Source organism: Triticum aestivum, chromosome 6A (assembly GCF_018294505.1).
Source record: "Triticum aestivum cultivar Chinese Spring chromosome 6A, IWGSC CS RefSeq v2.1, whole genome shotgun sequence".
NCBI lineage: Eukaryota > Viridiplantae > Streptophyta > Magnoliopsida > Poales > Poaceae > Triticum > Triticum aestivum.
In genome coordinates, this window is record NC_057809.1 from 15,951,195 (window position 1) to 15,966,243 (window position 15,049).

The following is a 15,049-nucleotide window of genomic DNA, read 5'->3' on the forward strand; positions in this document are numbered from 1 at the left end:
GGTTTACCAGTAGCTTTGGATGGATTTGTTGATTTTTCAATCCGGATGGGACTTCTAGGTTGGTCGGCAGGACCGGAGGCATCAACAGGCCTTTCTTCAGTAATAAAAACCTCATCTTGTGCTGGTGGGTCGTTGGGCACGTCTTCACGGATGGCCGCTTCAACATTCGGGGTATTGCCCGGTTCGGGGGCAGCTTCTTCTTCTGCCGCTTTATCCAGGCGAGCTTTTTTACACGGCCTCGGTTTGGCCCTGAAAGGAGTAGCAAAATCAAAAACAGTATATGTTGCAAGATAAAATACCAGGAATATTATGATAAGTGCAAGCTTACCCAAGCACAGTTTTAAGCGGTGGCAGTTGGGTACCCGTTGACTCCCCAGAGGATGAGTGGGAGGTAACCTGATAATCGGAGTTAGATGGGTTAAGCGGTTGACGAAAACAGCCCGCTTTAGGACAAGTACTGACAAGCAAATTAGAGACCTCTGAACGACGTCTCCGAACCGGATTGTTCGGTAAACCGGTAGAGGTAACTACCTGGCCGCTGTGCCGAGTTGTGCGGCGCACCTCATGCTGTTGGGTCTTCATAAGAAAGCTGGGATCCAAGTAAGCAAGAGGATGAGAAAATTTAACTTTTCGGTTTGCCTGACGGATTTTTCGTGAAGGCAGAAGACTTGAATCAGAAGAAAGAGTAATTACCTCTGCATCATCAGCATGGCTAGCTTCGGCATCATCCTGACAAATATTATCATCAATAAGGTGTGTAAAAAACAAACCAAGTGAATCAAGTTCTGCCTCAAGGTCCGGATTACCCACATCATCATCAGCGGGCGGATCAGAGGATGCGGTAGTTTTCCTTTTGTGAGCAGGCTTCTTAAGGACCTTTGTCTTAGGCCGGGTCGGTCTTTCCGGTTTGTCTGCCTTCTCTTATGGGAGCTTCTTGCTCCAAAACGGATCATCGCCCTGCTTTAACAGATATTGGTGTCAAAAAATAAGCAAATGCAATAATATCAGAGTTAGTGAAAGGGAAAATTCAGACATACAGCTGGCGGTTTGTTGGTGGCGCAGAAAGGAAGCAGGCCGGTACGGGCGCAGACGTACTCCGGTTCGTTCAAGATTTTCTTCACAGCTTCTGTGACTTCTTCGTCAGTAAGCTGGATGTTCACGTGCCGCAGCGGATCGTTAACACTGCCCGTATATTCACACATCAAACCGGAGCGTTGACTGAGGGGCAGTACACTCCAGGATATCCAGCAACGGGCGAGATCAACTCCTGTTAAACCGTTGGCCATAAAGGCTCTGAGCTTGGACAGTTGGGGAGCATACTTACTCCTCTCTTTGGCAGTCAACCTCTGTGGAAAGGGGTGCGTGTTGCTAAGACGTTCCAGACGAAAACCAGGCAAGGGATTTTCATTAGCAGGGGAGGTGTCTTTGCAATAAAACCATGTTTGATTCCATTCTTGAGGATGGCTGTGCAGTTTTGCATGAGGGTAAGTAACCTCTTTCCGCTTCTGAATCGCCATACCGCCCAATTCCATATTGGAGCCATCAGTAAATTCTCTGCGGTGGTTCAGATGAAAGCAGTCTCGGAATAACTCGACTGTGGGTTCCTCTTGAAAGAACACTTCACAGAGCACTTGGAAATGGCATATGTTGGTAACAGAATTGGGGCCAATATCTTGCGGACGGAGTTGGAAGTTGGCCAAGACATCCCGGTAGAATTTTGAACCGGGCGGGTTAAAACCTCGGGCTAAGTGATCCGCAAAAACTACCACCTCTCCTTCCTGAGGTGTGGGAGGACATTCTTTGCCTGGGACCCTCCAATGGATGGTATTTCTGCTGCTTAAAGCGCCGATCAGGACTAAGTTGTTCAGTTGTGTCTCTGTGACACGAGAAGGCACCCAGTTGCACTCATATACTTGTTTAGCCATGGTGGAGTCTACAGAACAAAGTGATTCCGGTTCAAGATTGTGTTGGGTACAGGATATACGCTGATATGATCAATGTTAAACCGAGGATAATTGCATTTAAACTGAAGCTCTGTGAAGCGATGGATTATGGCTAAAGGATCCTGGCGGTTCAATAAGGGGACTAATGGTATATACCGATTTATTAACTTTTTTCTATGGTAAGTTAAACCGCCCGAACTAAGTATTGAAAGCACTGGAGGTTGCGAAATGGCTAAGTATACAGAAACATGTTTCAAAGAAGTTCTGTTGCATCAATAGATCTGAGGCAACTTCAGAAAAACAGAAAAAAAAATATGTTTAAAGGCCTCGAAACAGAGCGGAAGTGAATCAATGGGCAGATAAACAGATGAGATCCACGGATTTGAACACGAGACTATAGGTGGATACGAAAAACTAAATGGTATTTAGCACAAGGTTTACAGATCCTTACGGAGGATAATGCATGAACAGGAGCAGTCGATGAACATCACAAGAACAGCGAACCCTAGAACAGATCTAGGTTAAGAAGAACAGAGGACTTAGTGGAGCTGAGGAGGATGCGGACGGTCACCGCAGTTTCTCTGGTACGTTCAGGTCGATGCAGCGGCCAAGGTCGAGGCTGGAGGCAACGGCGGCGGCAGAGCTCCGGAGCTGACGACGCGAGGAAGACGAAGATGGGAAGGCACGAAGAGGAAAAAGGAAATGACCCTTCGGTCCTATTTATAAGGCAAAAGACATGTGTCAGGCGCGACAAACTCGGGGCCATGGAACGGAGCTGTCGCCTCGATTTTCGCAACCTCATTTAAGGAGAAAAGGTATTATGGATACTTTCTTTATGACAGATGACGTCACCCCGGTTTAACAGCAATTGGAGAAGATGACGTCAAGACGGTTCAGCAATTACAAGAAGATGTTGAAGATGAAGATTTCTGCTAAGGATTGACATGAACACATTCAAATCAATCTAGGGCCTAATGTTGGGGATATTACTACTGGGCGTAAACCGGCCTGCCTAGTCCGGATTAACTTCATCAGTAGTTCAAGAGTGTTAAAGCCCAAGAAGCTAGATAAAGGCCCAAGGCCATAGTCGGTTCAATGCTTATAGTTGTAAACCGGCTTGTATGTAAACTTGTATTGTAAGTTAGGAATAAGAAGAGACCAACCCGGATACGAGTATGAACCGGAGATTGGGACTCTGTGAACCGACGGGCGTCACCCGTGTATATAAGGGGACGACCCGACAGCGGTTCAAGGACAGACAACCACAACTCGAGACTCAGGCGAAGCTTGTTTGCTCCCTAGTCATTGAAACCCCATCAATTCCATCACAAACTAGACGTAGGCTTTTACCTTCATCGAAGGGGCCGAACTAGTATAAACTCTCAGTGTCCCTGTGTCCGCTTTAACCCCTTCGAGTTAACCCATTGCGATGGCTCCACGACTAAGTCCTTTTGCTAGGACATCCACCGTGACAAACCCACGACATCTTGTTTTGCTCATATTTTCTAGGCTGTAGCTCCTAATCTAATGAACTTTATATGTAACTCGACTAGAATTTCGTGTAGTTCATCGTGGTGCATCTTAACTTGCTGTTTAACAAATTGAACATAAGTTTTATTCAGATCAGGACCAATTTCGAGATTTGCATATGGGGACTTACCGGAATTGTCATATGGTGTTTCCAGCCTCATTTAAACTTGCTTTGATGTGTTGCTCTTGTATGCATCCTCTCTTGCCATGAGTAGCTTCTTGTAGCCTTGTCATGCATCATACTTGGTTGAGCATCATGCCTTGTGATGTGTGGTGTGTTTACCATGTTGTGTGCTTCTTCTCCATAGTTCCCGTTTCGTTGCGATCGTGAGGATGCGTTCGTCTACATGTGGTTCGTCTTCGTGGCTTCATCTTTTTCATGGACTCGTTCTTCTTCCTAGCGGGATTTCAGGCAAGATGATCGTCACCTTGGATCTCATTACTATCATTGCTATGCTAGTTGCTTCGTTCTATCAATTTGCCGCGTTACGTACCACTTGCTTATCAAGCCTCCCAAATTGCCATGAACCTCTAACCTTTGCCACCCTTCCTAGCAAACCGTTGTTTGGCCATGTCACCGCTTTTGCTCAGCCCCTTTTATAGCGTTGCTAGTTGCAGGTGAAGATGAAGATTGCTCCATGTTGGATTATGTTTATGTTGGGATATCACAATATCTCTTATATTATTAATGCATCTATATACTTGGTAAAGGGTGGAAGGCTCGGCCTTATGCCTGATGTTTTGTTCCACTCTTGCTGCCCTAGTTTCCGTCATATTGGTATTATGTTCCCGGATTTTGCGTCCCTAAGGCGGTTGGGTGATTTATGGGACCCCCTTGACAGTTCGCTTTGAATAAAACTCTTCCAGCAAGGCCCAACATTGGTTTTACATTTGCCTCAGCCTAATACCTTTTCCCTTGGAAGTCGCGCATCCCGAGGGTCATCTTTATTTTAGCCCCCCCACCCCCGGGCCAATGCTTGTCTAAGTATTGGTCCAAACTAGAGCCACTTGCGGTGCCGCCCCTAGGCAACTTGGGGTATCTTCGGTTGCCGTACGTAGTGTTCATCCGGTGTTGCCCTGAGAACGAGATATGTGCAGCTCCTATCGGGATTGTCGGCACATCGGGCGGTCTTGCTGGTCTTGTTTTACCATTGTCGAAATGTCTTGTAACCGGGATTCCGAGACTGATCGGGTCTTTCCGGGAGAAGGAATATCCTTTGTTGATCGCGAGAGCTTATCATGGGCTAAGTTGGGACACCCCTGCAGAGTTTAAACTTTCGAGAGCCGTGCCCGCGGTTATGTGGCAGATGGGAATTTGTTGATATCCGATTGTAGAGAACTTGACACCAGATTCGAATTAAAACGCATCAACCGCGTGTGTAGCCGTGATGGTCTCTTTTCGGCGGAGTCCGGGAAGTGAACACGGTCTTTGGGTTATGCTTGACGTAAGTAGGAGTTCAGGATCACTTCTTGATCATTACTAGTTGACATCCATTTGCTTTGCTTCTCTTCTCGCTCTTATTTGCGTAAGTTAGCCACCATACATTGCTTAGTCGCTGCTGCAACCTCACCACTTTACCCCTTCCTTACCCATAAAGCTTTGCTAGTCTTGATACCCATGGTAATGGGATTGCTGAGTCCTCGTGGCTCACAGATTACTACACCAACAGTTGCAGGTACAGGTTTTGCGATGATCTTGATGCGAGAGCGATGTTTACTTGGTTGGAGTTCTTCTTCTGCTTCTTCTTCGATTGAGGGATAGGCCCCTGGTCGGCAGCCTGGGATAGCAGGGTGGATATTGTTTGAGTTTCTGTTTATGTTTCATTCGTAGTCGGATGTTGATCTTATGTATGATGTATTGTTGTATTCATGTGACATTGTATGTCTTGGATGTATCCCCGGTATTAAATGTTGAAGTAATGATATCCACCTTGCAAAAGCGTCTTTAAGATGCGCTTCTATCCTTGGTGGGACCTTCGAGTTCCTTTTGGATAGGGTCGCATCTTGGGCGTGACAGTCGACCCTCGTCTTCCTCCTATGTAGTGAATTTGCAAACTGGTTGTTTCTTATGTTTTGTGTTCGTTGATGGATTATGTAGTGTGTAACTATGTTTTGAACTTGTCGTGAGCTATGTTTGCTGCTATATATGAGTTTAATTCGTATGTGATGTCACTTTAAGCTATAACAATACGATATATGTGCTGCAAAATTATGTTAAACAACTTATATGTGTCGTTTGTCAATTGCAGGAACTTAGGATAGAACAAATAGTTTGTTACTATGCTATTACCTTCTGCCGATTTCTGCACTCGGTGATGTTAGCCTTTGTCAATTGCAGAGCTCGGCAAAGGTGGCGCCTGAGCTACGCTGACACCGCCAGCTCTTTTCCGAGAACGGAGACAATCGGGAAACAAGACACATGGTATGACCTGACTACACCCACATAACTATGACGAGTTGCGAACATATGGAGCTCGGCAAGCATTTATGCCATGGGAGAAAAAGAATTTTTGTAAATACTTTACCGAGTATGTCAAAACAGAGACACTCGGCAAACATTTACTCTCTGAGGAAAAAGTGTTTTCATATATACTTTGCCGAGTACGTGACAAAGAGAGCTCGGCAAATATTTACTGGCAGGCAAAATAGTGTTTTCATAATACTTTGCCGAGTGCTCGGCAGTGGGAGCTCGACAAACGTTTACTGTCAGGAGAAAAATGATTTTTGTAAATAGGTTGCCGATTACTTGGCACTGAATCTCGGCAAAGATGCACTGAACGTGACGGAGCCGCCGAGCGCAAACGGCCGTGCCACCTGACACTTATTTGCTGTGTGCCATAGCAGAGGATCTAGCCATATACTCCCTCCGTCCGGAAATACTTGTCGGAGAAATGCATAAAAATAGATGTATTTAAAACTAAAATACGTCTAGATACATTCATTCCTCCGACAAGTATTTCCGGACGGAGGGAGTACATCACATAAACCGAGTGTTTTTCTTTTTTTTTTTGCCGAGCACATTGCATCGGGCACTCGGCAACTACAGGTGTATGCCGTGTCCTGCTGTCTGTCGAGAGCCACATTTGGCTTACATTAGTTTTACCATGATCGCGTGTTATAGTACTAGGCAAACAACTAGAACTCAGTAACGGTGATTTTTTTAATATGTTTAGCAATCGAGTAATGCTACATCTACAGGAAATTACGGGGGAGAGTGGTTTACAGGATGATGAGGCATTCTTTCATTGGTCAATTTGGGGGGCACCAGCCCACCCCTAAAAATCAGGGGCGGAGGTATGATTAGAAGAGAAGGGAGGTATGTAACTTCCTGTTGATTACCTGTAGGTGTAGGATTATTGTCATGTGGGGCCAGCCCTATAGGCGTAAGGGACCTACATGGGCCGGCCCTGCACCTGCCTAAAGATATGTCCTAGTTTAATTACAGTCTTTTCAGATTAGGAGTCTGGGTATTGGTTGGAAAGGTTTAGTCCCGAAGAAGGTTACCCTGCCAACACCCAATTCTAATAGGAGTCTTAGTCTGGTCTTGTAATTAGGATATATATAGCCAGCCCTTGGATCAATAAACGCAAGCAGAATATCCTACAACCTCTCCTCCCTTGCTCCTGCGCCACGGCGCCCCTCCTCACCCCCTTCTCCAACCATAGGCAAGCGAGGGCCTCGCCCTCGTCCTCCTACCAACCACGACTACAACCTGCGCGGTAATCAGCCGGGCCGTGACAACTTGGTATCAGCCGGGCCGCATTCACAATGTTTTCCATGTCGGAGTCCTGAAGAAGTACCATGGCCCACCGCCGGAAGTTCCACCGATGCTTCCACCTCTGTTTCAGGGTCGAGTACATCCAACCCCTGTCCAAGCATTGCGTGCTCATATTGCCCGCGGTATCCAGCAGGTGCTCATTCACTGGGAAGGCCAGCCGGCGTCTGCTGCTTCATGGAAGGATGTTACAACCTTCCGCGAACGTTATCCAAGCTTCCAGCTCGAGGACGAGCTGTTTCAGAATGGAGGGGGAGATGTCATGTGGGGCCAGCCCTATAGGCGTAAGGGACCTGCACGGGTCGGCCCTGCACCTGCCTAAAGATATGTCCTAGTTTAATTACAGTCTTTTTAGATTAGGAGTCTGGGTATTAGTTGAAAAGGTTTAGTCCCGAAGAAGGTTACCCTGCCAACACCCAATTGTAATAGGAGTCTTAGTCTGGTCTTGTAATTAGGCTATATATAGCCAGCCCTTGGATCAATAAACGCAAGCAGAATATCCTACAACCTCTCCTCCCTTGCTCCTGCGCCACGGCACCCCTCCTCACCCCCTTCTCCAACCATAGGCAAGCGAGGGCCTCGCCCTCGTCCTCCTACCAACCACGACTACAACCTGCGGGGCAATTAGCCGGGCCGTGACAATTATTGTTAGCAATCCCGATATTAATATACGTGAGAGGCTTGACCTGTGCATGGCTTCTTCCCCCTGTCGTGGTACCTTGATTGCCGTCCGTGGACGGCATGCACCCAAACGACTCGGTCCACACGATTTGCCGCCAGGTGGATCGCCGTATTGGTATGCATATATCGCCACATTGTGCGAGTGCTAACAGAGTATCTGCCGACTGGATTATTTTCTTCCTGCTCAGCCATTCTGACTGAGTCCAGGACATGAAGAGACTAGCCCACACTCACCTCGCCGGCAGTGTCGTACTCTTCGTGCTGGCAGCCACCATCATCCCCTCAACAACGGCTGTCGTGGTGTCTTTGGACGGCGAAGCCCTTCTGGCATGGAAGGCCAGCCTCAGTGACCCGGCCGCGCTCTCCAACTGGACCCGGGCCAAGCCGATGTGCCTCAGCTGGGATGGCTTGTACTGCCACCTAGAACGCGTCGTGAAGCTAAGGCGCCCGGGACTCGGTCTCTCGGGCCGGCTCGACACGCTCGACACTTCAGAGCTCCAGGACCTCGTCACCCTGGACCTTAGTGGGAACAACCTCGGCGGCGCCATCCCTGCGGGCATCTCGCGGCTGCGCTCTCTCGAATTGATGGACCTCAGCAGCAACAGGTTCGACGGCTCTATCCTGCCAGGGCTCGGTGGCATGCCCAACCTCGTCTTCCTCCAGCTCTACAACAACAGCCTCGTGGGTGGCATCCCGCCGCAGCTCTGCAGGCTCCCCCTCGTCCGATTACTAGATATCTCCAAGAACCAGCTCGCCGGAGAGCTTCCGAGCTGCTTGTGCGACTTCCGGTCTCTTCAATACATGGACTTGTCGAACAACCAGTTCTCTGGGAAGCTTCCGGACTGCTGGTGGAACCTGCAGGATCTGCAGTTCATGGATCTATCCAATAACTCCTTCTCAGGTAAAATCCCCATGGCTGTGCCAAGCCAAACCTGCTCTCTTAGGTGGCTTTACCTTGCCAGAAATAGCTTCATCGGTGCCTTCCCGCCGGTCCTAAGGAGCTGCAATTCGCTGGAGACAGTGGACATAGGAAACAATGGGTTTTTTGGGGTTATCCCTCCATGGATTGGGAGTCGGTTTCCATTGTTGAAAATCCTTAGCCTCAGATCAAACAACTTCACCGGAGAAATTCCTCCACGGTTATCGCGCCATTTGGGACTTCAGTTGCTTGACATGGCAAGCAATAGCTTGACCGGCTCAATTCCGGCATCCTTCGGCAGCTTCACCTCCATGAAGTATCCAAAAAATCTTTCGGCTACTGCATCGCTCTACTGGTCAAAATACGATGATAAAATCAACATAATCTGGAAGGGCCAGGAGCAGATTTTCCAAAGTGCAACCCAATCATTAGCCGGTATTGATCTGTCGGCTAATTTGTTGTCTCGATGCATCCCTAAAGAGCTAACCAACCTTATGGGCATCCAGTTCTTGAACCTGTCAAGAAACCATCTGTCATGCGGTATTCCTAAAGACATCGGTAGTTTGACTTATCTCGAGTCCCTTGATCTGTCTTCTAATGAACTATTAGGAGGGATTCCTCCGAGCATGTCGAACTTATCTTGGCTGAACACGTTCAATGTCTCGAACAATCTTTTGTCAGGCAAGATACCCGCTGGGAGTCAGATGCAGACCCTGACTGACCCATCGATTTATTCCAATAATTCTGGGTTGTGCGGATTTCCTCTCGAGACTCCATGTGCAAATACTTTCCTTACACAGAATGAGAGAAATGGTGGAAATGAGGATCAGTGGTTGTACTACTCGGTGATTGCAGGGATTGTGTTTGGTTTCTGGTTATGGTTTGGGATGCTCTTTATAGTTAAAACTTGGAGATGTGCTTTTCTCTTATTTGTCGACGGCATGCAATGTAAGGTTATGAAGAAGGCATGATGCTTTAGATGGCATGCAATGTAAGGTTATGAAGAAGGCGTGATGCATTAGTTGTGTTCTCTACTTTGTTGTGCAATAGACAGAAAAATAGTCCAAAATATGAGATGGGTTGTCAACATTAAGAAATGTACAACGAGTATGGAGAAAAGTAGAAATGAAAAAAAAAGTTTCAATGTTTAAAAATATCTTAATCATGCATTTACAAAATGTTAAATTCATATAGAAAAACTATCTCTGATCTATACGAAAAATGTACACCAAAAAGTACAATATATATATGGAAAAAACTAGACATAAAAAAATACAACTGTAAAAAATGCTAAACATGTATTTTGACAATGTTAAATGTGTATATGAAAAAGGTTCCTGATGTATACAAAAAATGAACAATGTGTACGGAAATATTAATCAGTGGTTGTACTACTGGGTGATTGCTGGGATTCTATTTGGTTTATGGTTGTGGTTTGGGATGCTCTTTATAGTTAAAACATGGAGATGTGCTTTTCTCTTATTTATCGACCGCAGGCTATATAAGGTTATAAAAAAGGTCTGATGCATTAGTTGCGTTCTCTACTTTGTTGTGCGATAGACAGAAAAATACTCCAAAATATCAATGTATTTCAGCTTAAGTATGAAGTGGTTTGTCAACAATAAAAAAGTGTACAATGAGTACAGAGAAAAGTAGAAATGGAAAAAAAGTAATATATATATAGACACACACACACACAGATATATATATATATATATATATATATATATATATATATAATGTTCCTGATTTATACAAAAAAATGTACAATATTTATCAAAAGAGTAGACGTAAAAAAGTATAAGTTGTCAAAGATGTTAATTATGTATTTGAAAAATCTTAAACGTGTATGTAAATTTATTCCTGATGTATATAAAAATATAAAATGAAACAAAAAATAAACACAAAGAAACAAAGGAAAACAACGAGGAAAAACATAAAACCGGTTAAAATAAAAAATAATAAAAAAGAAAGAAAAACTGGTAGAAAACCTGAAAGAAACAAAGAAAACGATCAAAAAACAGAAAACAAATAAACAAAACCAAAAGAAAATATAAAAGAAGTAGAGAAGGAAAAACCCAGAGAAAACCAGTACATAGAACGAACGATTGAACTAGCGAGCGGGCGAGCCACCTAACTAATGAGCCGGCCCTATATGTGCGCACCTTCACGCGAGACGGATGCTAGGTGCACCTTCGGCCGTTGGCTAGCGCTCGTTTATATGTGGTTGAGAGACACGACCGAGCATACGTTTTGCCTTTAGTTTTTTGTTTCCTATTTTTCCTTCTTTGTTTTCTCTTTCAGGTGTGTTCTTCCCTTTTTCTTGTTTGTCGTTCTTTCCTTTTTAACCTATTTATAGTTTTCTTTAGTATAAACATGCTTCTAATATATGGTGAATATTTTTAATACACTGAACATTTCCTAATATGCGTTGAACTTTTGTTTAAAAATACAAACTGAATAATTTTTTGAATATGCGGTGAACATTTTTCAGTAAAGACTGAACATTTTTAATATGCATTGAACTTTTTTAAATAAAAACTGAACAAATTTTGTAAATATATTGTGACCCTGTTTCTAATACACGCTGATCATTTCTTAATATACGTTGATTTTTTAACAGAAACTGAATATTTTTTAAATATACTGTGAACTATTTTTAGATACACACTGAACAAATGTATAATATATGATGAATATTTTCTTATATACAATGAGCCTTTTTTTTAAATGATGAACATTTTTTAGATACACAATGAACAAATTGTTAATATACGATGAACATTTCTTTATGTACAATGAACTTTTTTTGAACGTACGGTAAACTTATTTTTAACATATGGTGAACTTTTTCCTAACACAAAATGTACATTCCTAAAATGCACGCTGAACATTTTTTAGAAAAAAACATAGAAAACATAGAAGGGAAAAATAGAAATAATCGGTCGGAAACCAGGAAAAGTTTAGCAATGAGTATGGAGAAAACCAGGAAATCGCTCAGAAAAAAATGAGTATGGAGAAAATTAGAAATGGAAAAAAAATAAGTTTCAATTGTTAAAAAATATATTAGTCATGCATTCACAAAATGTTAAATTCATATAGAAAAACCATTGCCGATGTATACGACAAATGTATACAAAAAGCATACAATACATATGGAAAAAAACTAGACATAAAATATACAGCTGTAAAAAATGCTAAATATGTATTTGGAAAATGTGAAATGTGTATATAAAAAATGTCCCTGATATATACAAAAAATGTACAATATGTATGGAAAAACCAAACATAAAAAAATGTGTGTTTTAAAAAATGTTATTCATGTATTCGAAAAATGTAAACACACACACACACACACATATGTATATGATTGTTAATATACGATGAACATTTCTTTATGTACAATGAACTTTTTTTGAACGTACGGTGAACTTATTTTTAACATATGGTGAACTTTTTCCTAACACAAAATGAGCATTCTTAAAATGCATACTGAACATTTTTATAGAAAATATAGAAGGGGAAAATAGAAAAAATTCAGTCGGAAAACTAGGAAATAACACATAAAAGAAATGCAAAAAAAATTCACAAATTCATCGTTATTTAATTTGAAAAATGTTGACATATTTAAAAAACATTCATTTTTTTCAAAATTTGTGACCGAATTTGAAAATTGTCAATGAATTTAAAACAAAAGAAAGTGAAAAAATCATCATACTTGGAAGAAACTAAAAAAACCCGAAAACAAGGAAAATTAGAAACTAAAAAACGATAGAAAACCAGGAAACCCGGGGAAGAAAACAGTTTTCCATCCCGAGAGGTTCCACCAAAAGGTCGTCCTTTTTTTCTCAATTACGTCACGCCCTACCAGTTAAGCACGAGCGTATCGTTGCCTTAGGGCATGTACAATGGGGGCAGTGGTATGGTGATGACCCAAGATCCACGTAGGAGCAAGTAGATGAAGCATCACCTTCATTCACCGTATGGTCCCTCCTATATTCTCTCTCTCGTCATCTTCTTTTCCCTCTAAATCCATGGCTGCACATGTTTGCTGTGGTCCTCTGCCACCCTTTGCATATGATTTTGCCTCTTTCCTCTTCCTTTATTCTTCTTTTTGGTTGAAGCACCAGCCTCCTCTACAAGAGACCGTTTGGCTCTGCAGGCAGCACTCTTTTCTCTCTGTCCCCTTTTCATCCGACGTGGACTGCAGGGCAGCACTCCAGCATGGAGCGTTGTCCATTCCCTTAGGGCATCTCCAGCCGCGCCCCCAACAGGCCCCACCGGCCACTTTTTCGGCGCCGGCGCCGAAAAAACGGCCCAGTCGCGCCCCCAGGACGCCGAAAATCGCCGGTTCGGACCTTTTTTCCGCCCGGCGGTCACAGGCCGAACCCGGCGCGCTGGGGAGCCGTTGGGGGCTCCGGCGCTAGGGAAAAGCACGCCTGGCCCACACCGACAGGGGAAAAGTCAAGGTTTTCTTCCCCCGACTCGCCTCGCACCCCCGCGCCCTCGGCCACCACTAGCTATATCCCGGCGACGGCCGCCGTCCTTCTCCGCTAGATAGCCATTCCCCGCCGGAAAATAGCAGCACTTCGCCGCGGCAGCCCCTCCCGCAGCATCTGGGCGTTTCCGGCCGCCGAGGCGCGGTTTAACGGCGGGTACACGCCCACCGAGCGCAAGGTGTTCGGCGTTTTGCCTGCCTCGGCGATGGACTCGGACGAGGAGGAAGAGCTCGCCGCGCTGCTGGAGGAGGAAGCCGCGGCCGACGTCCAAGAAGAAGAGCATCTCATGGTGCTCGCCGCCCTCGCCCAGCTGCTGGCGAGCAGTGAAAAGCCGCGGCGAGGTGGCTCGGCGCCGGGGCGGGTGAAAGCAAAGAACCGGCATCGTCTGCAAGGCTACTGCATGCTCTACTCCGACTACTTCGCCGATGCTCCACTTCATGGCGAGAGAACATTTCGGCACCGTTATCGGATGAGCCGAAAGCTCTTCCTCAGGATTGTGAATTCCATTCGGGAATTCGACAACTACTTCAAGTGCAAGATGGATTGCACTGGCGCTCTTGGATTCACCTCCATCCAGAAGTGCACGACGGCTATGAGGATGCTTGCATATGGAGCTCCAAGTGATTCACTCGACGACTATGGGCGCATGGCCGAGTCCACCAGCATAGAGTGTTTCTACAAGTTCTGTTGGGCAGTGGTGGCAGTGTTTGGGTCACAATACTTGAGAACACCCAATGCGGAAGACACTGCTCGGATTCTAGCCCAGAATGCAGCAAGAGGATTTCCTGGGGTGCTTGGAAGCATCGACTGCATGCATTGGAAATGGAAGAACTGCCCATTTGGTTGGCAGGGGATGTACAAAGGCGCCAAAGGCGGTTGCAGTGTGGTGCTTGAGGCGGTAGCCACACAGGACCTCTGGATTTGGCACTCCTTCTTTGGTATGCCAGGAACTCACAATGACATCAACGTGCTGCAGTGCTCTCCTGTTTTTGCCAAGCTCGTTGAGAGCCATTCTCCTCCGGTGAACTTCGAGATCAATGGGCACCAATACAACAAGGGGTACTATCTAGCTGACGGCATCTATCCGAGATGGTCGACATTTATGAATACGATCTCAAACCCTGTGCCAGGAGGCAAGAACGCCTGGTTTGTGAAAGTTCAGGAGGCTTGCCGAAAGGATGTCGAGCGGGCATTTGGTGTGCTCCAATCTCGATTCGTTGTTGTTCGGTATCCCGCTCAGACCTGGTCGAAAGATCAAATGTGGGAGATCATGACTTGCTGTGTCATCTTGCACAACATGATCATCGAGAGCGAGCAAGAAGACCCAGTGATTGACACTGAACCATACTACAGGCAAGGCCCTCTAGCCGAAGTTGATCACCAGCTACCAGCAACTTGGACTGCCTATCTCAGTATGCGTCAGGAGATCCGAGACCCACAGGTGCATAATCAACTGCAGAAAGATCTGATTGAGCACCTATGAAGGCTCAAGGGGGACGCCTCGTGATGAAATACGAGTTTTTATTTGTTGAACAATATAATTTGTATTGAATTATTTGTTGTTGTAGTATTTTGTTGAAGTATTTGATTTTTCTGTGATGAAATATGTGATAAGAAATAATTGTGTTGATAATTGAACGCCTAGACACGGCGAAATCACGCCGAATATGGGCCTATTGTCGCCCATATGGGTCGTTTATTC

The 15,049-nt window shown here is 45.0% G+C and overlaps 1 pseudogene; it reads left to right on the forward strand.

Moving 5' to 3' along the window:
• Positions 1–8,139: 8,139 nt before the first annotated feature.
• LOC123130012 (receptor-like protein EIX2) lies at positions 8,140–9,819 on the forward strand (annotated as a pseudogene).
• The last annotated feature ends 5,230 nt before the right edge of the window (positions 9,820–15,049 follow it).